A 9,360-nucleotide genomic window follows, 5' to 3' on the forward strand; every position below is an offset into this window, starting at 1 on the left:
AGATAAATAGGTACAGATGTGGTCATCAGATAAGACAAATAGGTATAAAATTGGAGACAAATAGGTACAGATCTGGTGATCAGATAAGACAAATAGGTACAAAATTGGAAATATGGTCATCAGATAAGACAAATAGGTACAAAATTGGAGATGTGGTAATCAGATAAGACAAATAGGTACAAAATTGGAGATGTGGTCATCAGATAAGACAAATAGGTACAAAATTGGAGATATGGTCATCAGATAAGACAAATAGGTACAAAATTTGAGATATGGTCATCAGATAAGACAAATAGGTACAAAATTGTAAATCATGTATCGGTTGTATAAGACGACTGCTGCACCAATCAACAATGTTTGTTTAGCCTAGGCTAGAGATTGCAAGAATCGGTACCTTATGAAATACTAGTTTTTAATATGTTTTTTTTTTTTAACTTTAGCGGTCGATTTATATGTCGAAATATACGTTAGTTCGCGCATGCGTAAATTAATTAAAGCTAAAAGAGCTTTTACTTATAACTTTCTGATCTGTCTGCCGGATTAGTTTAAACGGTAGCGAACGCTGCTGGAGGGTTAAATGTTTTGGTTTCAATGTTAGCTGATGACACTCAATTCATTTTTCTTTCTTTTTAAAATCAGAACTGTTATATAGTAGGTACAATATAATATTCAATAGAGAATTGACTGAGAAATAATAAATACGAAATATGTATGAATTAAAATATATCAAACGTATTTCACGACCGGCAAGGTCGCTCCCCCTGCTAGTTAAATAATAACAGTCTCTAAACATATTTAACCAACTCTTGTAACGCTTCAGAGGCATAAATGTTGCATGCACTAATTAACACCGATTTTATTTTGAATTATCCCGTTCAACGCCGGGTGGCCTTTTGCCAGTTCTAAAAAATAAAAAAGACATATTCAAAAGCTTAGAATTATTGAATTCAAACAAGGGTCGTTGATAGTGCTTAATCAACGAGAGCAAATGTATAATTTTCATTTTCGTTTATGTAAATATAGTCGTTTCTTGCTACGATGCACACACCGTTTCGACCATTAATGATCTCATCAGGCAAGGAAAAATTTGAACATTAAAAATGAAAAACAGTTTAAGATCTTTGTTTTATTTTAGAGTAGACAAATATAATTCACCATGTCGAACGTGTGGCATGGTTTAATATTTTTCTGATATATATATATATATATATATATATATATATATATATATGTGTGTGTGTGTGTGTGTGTGTGTGTGTGTGTGGTCATCAGATAAGACAAATAGGTATAGATGTGGTCATCAGATAAGACAAATAGGTAAAAAATTGGAGACAACTAGGTACAGATGTGGTATATGTATATATATATATATATATATATATATATATATATATATAATTTAAAGGAGATTAGAACAATAGTCTAAAGAGCAGAGTGTATTTTAATGTAATAGTAAAATTACTAGTTTAATTAAAATACAGGAAAGAAAAAGTGCTCGTTGTAATTTAGATATATAAGCTCGATAGGTAAATATCCTAGAACTAATTATATATTTAGTAATGTGATTGATAATTTAAAAATCAAATTAAAATTAAATTAAAAATCCGTTTCATAAGAAGGAACAACAACAAAATCAATTATTTGTACGATCGTTTCGGAAAACAATGTTTTTATTGTGGTAGACATGATGTCTACCACAATAAAAAAAATTGTGGTAGAGATGATGTCTACCACAATAAAAACATTGTTTTCCGAAACGATCGTACAAATAATTGATTTTGTTGTTGTTCCTTCTTATGAAACGGATTTTTTTATTATTAATTATAATTTGATTTTTAAATTATCAATTACATTACTAAATATATATATATATATATATATATATATATATATATATATATATATATATATATATATTGAGTAATATATATATATATATATATTGAGTAATAAATAATTGTGAATTAAAAATCAGTTTCAAAAGGAAAAACCAAACAAAATCAACTCGAGTGTACGATCGTTTCGGAAACGATGTTCCTTTCATTGAAATTTAGAATAATTATTTACAATAATTGAACATGATCTCCCCATCAGCAAAAATAGGGGGGAGTTTAAGACACCAAAATAAAACTAGCAGTTTTGTCGTAAGTAAGGCGGATATTTCTGCAAATATTTAAAAATATAAGAACGAAGTTATTAATTTTATTTTTATTTATATGTTTATGTGTGGAGATTCTGTGTTTTATAAGTCCAGAAGTTGAACCAAAGTATATCGCGTTTTTTTTAAATAGAGTTGCTTCCAGTTTGATTAACAGTGGTATTGCTATGTGATACGTTTGGTGGTAATAGACTATTTGATGGGTCAATAAGGATGTGGTTATTCATTAATTGTGTGTTGGTGTTAGTCTGTGTGAAAGGATTTATATGGTACTATTATTAGAATTTAGATTTGGGATTTTTGTTACTGCGCAGCTGTAAATTACACTTTTTACTTGTCAGGTACCTTGTAAAGGACATGTATTTTTGTTTTACATTAAAATAAACTCTGCTCTTCAGACTCCAGGGCTAATTCCCTTTATGTAATATATATATATATATATATATATATATATATATATATATATATATATATATATATATTTCGAAAGACCATTTAAAAATTTGTATGCAAATATAAATATCAATAACTCACATTTCATTTAAATAGCTTAATAGTGCAATACAAGAGCTATAAATACTTTTTAATATCATACTGCTTCACTTGGCTGTTCTTAGTGAAGCGGCACAATTTAAAAAGTATATATATATATATATATATATATATATATATGGTTACTTCATTTAATCACATATGTTAATATACGAATATATAATTTTATGCGTAAGTTTTCAGTATTTACTTAAACAGTGCTCAATACATTGGTAGAGCTAGGCAGTAAGTTATGAAAATATAGATTTTCATAACTTACTATATATATATATAGCAACAGACAACAAGGTTTTCTTCAGTCTTGACAGACTATAGATACCCACTGTAAGGGTGCCTGCACGTGAAATTTTTGTGGCAAGATTTACGCAATCCCAACTACACCTCTCCTGAGTCGAATTATTGAATACTAGTGGCAAGTGGAAGTTCAGGACGACTAAAAACAATGCTGAGATAAGCGGAAAGCACATACAGCGCCTAGCCTTCCGAAATGGTCACCCATCTGGTACTAGCCAGGCTCAACATTGCTTAACTGCGGTGATCTGACAAGAACCGGTGTTCCAACGTGATTGTACCGTATATTCATATATATCCCAGGCACCTCGTCTTTCGCAGCATGGAGTGAAATCGATGATCTCGAACTTGTGCCATTTCTCTGCATCAATAAGGAGACTGCCGCTCCCTTATCGGAAGAACTGTTTAACTCATCTTGCTTCCTTGGCTTCTCGGACCCAACTCAACTCAGCTTACTCAAACTGAAGCATCTGACACGTTACGTCCGGTTCTCTCTTCATACTTCCAGTGCAAACTGACCGGCCAAGCAGGTTTGATACATGTCACAACATGACCCTTTGACCTTTTCTGCCACTGCATGTTTCAACATGACCTTTTGGCCCTGTTCGCACACGCAAAAAGTAGTTTACCAACAGACAGGCTAAATGAAACTCAATGTTCAGTTTAAATCACCTCACCCACTAACACAAGCTACTGCTCTTGTAAAATACGCCCCACTTTAATAATTTCAAATTTATATTGTCTAATATCCAGCTGTCGATGTCCCTTATGGCATATTCGAACGATTTTCCAGAAAAGTTGAAATACGACTTTTCCATTTGTATCCTTTTATTTTTAGAGAGCTCGCAACTTTTCTGGTTATTTTTTGAAGAGCTCAATTTTTCATTTTTTTTTCTTTCTTTAGCATCGAATGGTTCAGGATCGCCTAATGAAGTCTCATTGACTGAAACAGATAGCTGTTTGTATCGACCAAATGCAACTGTTTCCCTTCGAATAAATAATATATATATATGTGTGTGTGTGTGTGCGTGCGCGCGCGCGTGTGTGCATAAAAAACAATAAAGAAACTCAATCTTGGATAATAATCCTTAATCCAAATAAGCCACATATTTTATTATTTATATTATCTGTAAATGACATTAGATGCATACTCTTTTTTACTGAACATCACTTCTTTAAATATCCGTAAAAAAAAAAGAAAACCGAATTAAATGCAGATTGCGTGTGCACACAACGCAGGATTGCGTCTATACATCAATTTTGTTTTTAATAACACGTACTACAACCGTTTGAGATTAAACCGGCGCCAGGAATCGCAACCGATAGATTTTAGTAGTGCTATGGAGGCCTCCGTAATTTCAGAAGTTCGATGATAGCACACGCTCGTTTTCCTCTTCGTACCGACTTCGCATGGTTGAGGACAAAAGCTATTAGTATGGACAGTGTTTTCGTTATTTAGCGATATCCACTTGCGATGTCTTAACAATGTACAATTCCTTACCGCAGGCGCCATTGTTCGTTGTTGTTGTCAGACGAACAAAAGAAAGCAAATAATAATTATCGATTTTTAATTTCTGTTTTCAGTCGTACGTTTATGACTTTTTTGTTGTTTGTTTCTGGTAGGTTTTCTTCTCAGCCGGCGAGTCGCCTTCAAACGAAATACACAAGTCACGTAAAGCCACAACTGCCAGGCTTATCATTACATCGAGTTGTTACTTTGGTGAACATGCTAAAGTACGGATCAAACGAGAAGGAATATTCGGGAAGATGCGCTCACTCGCTACTATTTCTTAAATACATTCATTCGATTAGCGCGCTCAGCGATAGAAAGTTGCAGTTATACTATTTATGCATAACAAATTAAGGCACGAAAAATGAACGACAAATTGACAGATTAAGGCACGACAAATGCACGACAAGTTAAAGCATGATAAATTAAGCAATGAAAAATTAAAGCCCTACTAATTTATGAAATATTAAATCTTGAAAAATTAAGATACGACTAATGTATGGCAAATTAAGGCACGAAAAATTGAGGCATGACAAAGCTTTTTTACTCTAATAATTTCTTCCCCTCGAACAACTAGACTTTGAAATTCCCTTCCTACTACCTGCTTTTCTGACTGTACTGATATGCAGAAGTTTAAATGTGACGTAAGCCAACATCTTGTTAATCTTTCCTAGACATGGTCCTTAATAGTACCCCCTTACGTCGTTTAGAGGTGAAATGAACGACAAATTAAGGCATGAAAAAGACAAGTTAAGGCTTAACAAATTAAGGCATGACAAATTATTGTATGACAAATTAAGGCATGTAAAATTAAGACACGAGAAATGTACGACAAATTAAGGCATGACAAGTTAAGGCTTAACAAATGAAGGCATGACAAATTATTGCATGATAAATTAAGGCATGTAAAATTAAGACACGAGAAATGTACGACAAATTAAGGTATGACAAGTTAAGGCATGATAAATTAATCCACAAAAAATTAACGCACGACAAATGGCTCTAGCTTATCCTTTATTTATGTGATATTTAGGCACGACAAGTAAAGACACGACAAATAATGTACGACAAATGCCTCCTCCTGATTTTCTGTCACGAGATATCTAGGCACGTCAAATTAAGGCACGACTATTTAAGGCAACACAGATTTATGCACGACATATAAAGGCACGACTAATTAAAGTACGACAAATAGCTTCTGCTGGTTCTCTATTTATGTGATATTTAGGTACCACAAGTAAAGAGACAACAATGTAATGTACGACAAATTGCTCCTCTTAATTCTCTGTTCCTGAGATATTTAGGCACGACAAATTAAGACAACACAAATTCACGCACAACATATAAAGGCAGGACAAATTAAGATACGACAAACGGTGTGATATTCAGTGTGTTATTTAGGCACTATTTAAAACAACACAAATTTATGCACGACATGTAAAGCCGCGACAAATTCAGGTACGACGAGTGGTGTGATATTCAGTGTGATATTTAGGCACTATTTAAGACAACACAAATTTATGCACGGCATATAAAGGCACGACAAATTAAGGTACTACAAATGGCTACTGCTGGTTCTCTATTCGTGTGACTTGTACCCTGTCTAGATAAAAAAAAGGGTGCTCTGAGCAGCTCCTCCCAAGATTTAGCAACAAGACTCCATCGTAGGACGTATTTGGCTCTGGTTGTGTCGGGAGGGAATGTGTCAAATTGAATAAAAATGACAGCAGTGAAAGAACGAGATAAAAGAAAAAGAAAGAAAGAAAGAAAAGAGAAAGCAACACACGAGAAGGTAATTTAAAGACACGAGAGAAAAGAAAAAAAGATATACAGAAATAGAAAGAAAATAAAAGAAAGAAAGATTGAAAGAAATAATGAAAAGGAAAAGTATAATCGAAACGTGCGACAGAAATTCAAAAAAAAAATTGAAGAAAACAGAACGAAAGAAGAAAGAAAGAAAGCAAAAAAAGAAAAGCGAAAGAAAGAACCCCCCCCCCAAAAAAAAGAAAAAGAAAAGAAACAAAAAGAATGATCAACAAAAAGAAAGGAGAAAGATAGAAAAGGAAAAGGAAGAACAATCGTAAAAACCAAAGAAAAAGAAAGAAAAAAAAGGAAGAAAAGGAAAGCAAAACGAGAATGAGAAATACAAACAAAAGCCAATAATAATAAAACCACGCATCCATCCTAATACGATTGGTCCTTACAGGTCACGTGGCGTTGCACTTAGAACTCACATCTAATCGTCCGCCATTTTGAATCATAACAATACCTCAACAATGTCACGCCCTTTTCTACGCGAAGAATAAAAGAAAATGGCCGCCCGTATCCGTTGCCATGGTGATATCAATGCCGAGTGAAATATCTTCAGACCCCAAAAGCTTTAAAATAAAAGAACGTCAGGGTTTCCTCTTGCAAAGGAAAATATCTCCTCTGAGCGTTGCTATTTTGGCCCTTCTTGCAAAGAATTTTTTTTTTTTTTTGCGCGTGTGTATTGTTTTATTTTAAAAGAAGCGCCCGAGATAGGTAGCGATCGTTTAGTGGTTGTTGAACTGATTTGCTGCCTGCAGGTGCCAAGTTCGAATATTATCGGTTCCATGGCAACTATTTTTCTACTTATCAAGACCCGGGATCAACTCGAGGATGAAACTTGAAACGATTACTCGTTAAATGTTGTTCGCCATCGCAACTACATTGAGGATATTGCCAAGGTTGCTGCAAAGAATATGTGCCTCTTTATTGTGCTAGAAAATTATTCACGCTAGAGCGTATCGTGTACAGTCACACTATAAAATCACAATTCGCTAATTCATGAAGTATGGGTGCCACATCTGGGCTGCTGCATCTACCATTAGTCTCTTTCTCTTAGAGTTTAAAAAATTATTAGACCCTGCATTATCGGCCAATCTCTTATCCATATCCAATCGCTGTAATGTTGGACCCCCGTCCCTTACTGAACTCCTAGCACCTGTTACCATCTCGACGTACATACTCCTGACTAGTCCAACAAGCAGCTAAATCCCACCCCCTCATTCACTGCTGAAGTCATCAGATGCTAGAATACTTAGTTGCTTCTGTCGGACTGCTAGACTTTGGGATTCCGTCTTTGACTCCTGCTTCTCTGACTGTACTAAATTGAAGAAGTTTAAATGTAACGTGAACAGACAGCCTGCTGCTCAACCCCCCGTAGTCTCCTATTAGATACGAAGCTAAATAGTAGTCTCTTATATTCGAAGTGGCAAAGTCTCTTGCTCGGAATGAAACAGAGTAAAAAGAGTTGCGATAGGATTGGAATGTCTTGAATGAGCAGACGTTTTCCAAGAGGACTGCTCGAAAAGTACTTGTTTATGTTAGACTTGAAATCGACCGTGCTGTAATCGGTTAGGGAAGCAATCTCGTGGCATATTATTCAACAGATAGATGTTCTAGGAAATAAACTTTGTTCATGAAAGCTCGGTTTAGTTTTTGGATTAGAGAGATAGAAACAGAGAGAAAGAGAGAGAGAGAGAGAGAGAGAGAGAGAGAAAGGTTGGAGGGAGAATAGTTCTTGGTTGTGTTTATAGCCAGACGAGTTCTTTCTGTGACTGGCACTAGGGATGAAACCCTGTCAAGTACCTGCCGTAGAAATAACAGTAGAAAATAGAGAGGCGAGCAACATCTCTTATGTGTGAAAGAAGCTGCGGGAATGAGAGGAGATCAATTGCAAAATCGATTCTGTATTCTGTCAAGACTGGAAATAGGCATTCTTTTACTATGGATGTTGGCAACCTTCATGTGGTCCCTTCTGTTAGTACTTTAGAGATTTTGCACAAAAGTCTAGTCACAAATCACCCCTACTTCCTCAAAAAACGATCAAAATGTATTAAAAGAAAAAAAGAAATTCCATTCATGCCACTTGAGTATTCGCATGAAATATCGCTCCTTCTGTCACATATTGGAGATTATGTTATCTAGTGTAAATTTTGACAAGGGCCACACTTAGTGCATTATAACGCAGATTTGCAAAACAAAATCGCTTCCGTCAAGTTGAGGCAGAGAACAGCAAGTAAAACGCCGCAAAAAAACAAACAAATAAACAAAAAAACAGAATGATATGTCAATGAAGTCATATTTTTAGAGCTAGGAGTAACAAAGGTTTTTAAATCAGTCTCTTTGTGGAAGTCATGAGAATGAGACATCGACAATAATCTAGAATAATCTAAGCGAAATGTTACCTCAATGTCTATCCGTGTGTGTCACTCATTTCAGTTAAGAAGTGAATAATGCTTTAAGAAAACATTAGTCTCTCTCCCCTGAATCAATTATCTCCAAATAAAAACCTTGACGAAAACTCTCAGCGACCATCTTCTTGTGCCACTTTCTTCATGAAATGAGCTTATTTTCATAGCAACCACGAAAAAAAAAGCGACTATGGAGAAAACGGAAAACGCGTGAAAAACCAACGTTATGTATAAATACCACCAAAGTTACACCATGGAGGACAATATCCATTTCCATATTCCACCCCGACATCACACACACACACACACACACACACACACACACACACACACACACACACACACACACACACACACACACACACATATATATATATATCCCACAAACACAAGAAACAAGGAAATTTTTATGTAGCCATCTGAGGAGAAACCCAACCATTTTCAAATCGACACATATGCTCCATTGGTGCTGTCTGTATAAAATCTTTTCCAGAACAAATTTGATTTCATCGCATTTTTCTTTTAGTGTCTTTGGTCTACAAGAAATGCTCCATATAAATTGCCGTTGTGAAAAAGAGCACATTTTAAAGTTCTTTTAGAAATGTCTATAAAAAGGCGGCACTCTTGAGAAT

General features: G+C 34.8%; 1 pseudogene; it reads right to left on the reverse strand.

Moving 5' to 3' along the window:
* Positions 1 to 3,172: 3,172 nt before the first annotated feature.
* Positions 3,173 to 3,289, reverse strand: LOC145255894 (5S ribosomal RNA; annotated as a pseudogene).
* Positions 3,290 to 9,360: the final 6,071 nt, after the last annotated feature.

Source organism: Euprymna scolopes, chromosome 31 (genome assembly GCF_053919585.1).
Source record: "Euprymna scolopes isolate OS-2025 chromosome 31, ASM5391958v1, whole genome shotgun sequence".
NCBI lineage: Eukaryota > Metazoa > Mollusca > Cephalopoda > Sepiida > Sepiolidae > Euprymna > Euprymna scolopes.